A 1,496-nucleotide genomic window follows, 5' to 3' on the forward strand; every position below is an offset into this window, starting at 1 on the left:
ACAGGAACACAAACCCATCCATTAGCAGAGAGGCTGCATAAAATTATAATAAGTCTACAGACACCCCAAAACACACCATCAGACGTGGACCTGCCCACCAGAAAGACAAGATCCAGCCTCATCCACCAGAACACAGGCACTAGTCCCCTCCACCAGGAAGCCTACACAACCCACTGAACCAACTTTAGCCACTGGGGACAGACACCAAAAACAATGGGAACTATGAACCTGCAGCCTAAAAAAAAGGAGACCCCAAACACAGTAAGATAAGCAAAATGAGAAGACAGAAAAACACATAGCAGATGAAGGAGCAAGATAAAAACCCACCAGACCTAACAAATGAAGAGGAAATAGGCAGTCTACCTGAAAAGAATTCAGAATAATGATAGTAAAGATGATCCGAAATCTTGGAAATAGAATAGACAAAATGCAAGAAACATTTAACAAGGACCTAGAAGAACTAAAGAGGAAACGAGCAATGATGAACAACACAATAAATGAAAATGAAAGTCCTCTAGAAGGGATCAATAGCAGAATAACTGAGGCAGAAGAACGGATAAGTGACCTGGAAGATAAAATAGTGGAAATAACTACCTCAGAGCAGAATAAAGAAAAAAGAATGAAAAGAACTGAGAACAGTCTCAGAGACCTCTGGGACAACATTAAATGCACCAACATTCGAATTATAGGGGTCCCAGAAGAAGAAGAGAAAAAGAAAGGGACTGAGAAATTATTTGATACATTTTAAATGATATCTGATTTTCATTACATTTCATTTTTTAACTGTTACAATACAATTGATTTTTGAATACTGATTTTATATACAGAAAACTCAGTGGATCACCTGATTCATACTGATAATTCATGCTTATCTTCTTTTGCATTTGTAAGTAGATAGCAATTGCATTGCTTTGTATGTAGTCTTTTTTAAAAATTCATAAAAATGCTATTTGACTCCAGTTATGAGATCATCTCCCCTGGATAATTATTAAATCTATGTTAAATTTCTTCACTGCCTTTTTAAAACCATTTTTCTTTTCTTTTTTTTAAATATGAAACACTTCATGAATTTGCATGTCATCCTTGGGCAGGGGCCATGCTAATCTTCTCTTTATCATTCCAATTTTAGTATATATGCTGCAGAAGTGAACACATAAAACCATTTTTCTTATATTGATTTAAATCTAGCACTTATTAAGGTCATTTCAGATATATATTGGTCCCAAATTCACAAGGGCTGTAAATAAAGCCACTTCCGCTCTCTAAAGAATAAGCTGGGGAAATCCAAAAATGAGTTCAACACCTGAGCCATTTCAAAAGCAGGTTGATCTTGGCCTTGGGAATAAATGGAATCAGGGAGCACAGTCCTGTAAAGGTTCTATCTCTGTCTCCTCTGATCCCTTCTTCATGTGTGTCTCACACTGTTCACTCTCTCATGAGGATTCCTCTCCACTGTCCTCAAGGTAGAAAACAAAGCCACAACAGCTCAAAGGTGT

General features: G+C 37.0%; 1 non-coding gene across 1 annotated transcript; it reads right to left on the reverse strand.

Annotated features, from left to right (window-relative positions):
* Positions 1–1,046: 1,046 nt before the first annotated feature.
* LOC117311956 (U6 spliceosomal RNA) lies at positions 1,047–1,153 on the reverse strand. The gene has a single exon (XR_004526146.1). It is a non-coding gene; the product is annotated as a U6 spliceosomal RNA (small nuclear RNA).
* Between the last annotated feature and the right edge of the window lie 343 nt (positions 1,154–1,496).

Source organism: Tursiops truncatus, chromosome 3, assembly GCF_011762595.2.
Source record: "Tursiops truncatus isolate mTurTru1 chromosome 3, mTurTru1.mat.Y, whole genome shotgun sequence".
Taxonomy (NCBI): Eukaryota; Metazoa; Chordata; class Mammalia; order Artiodactyla; family Delphinidae; genus Tursiops; species Tursiops truncatus.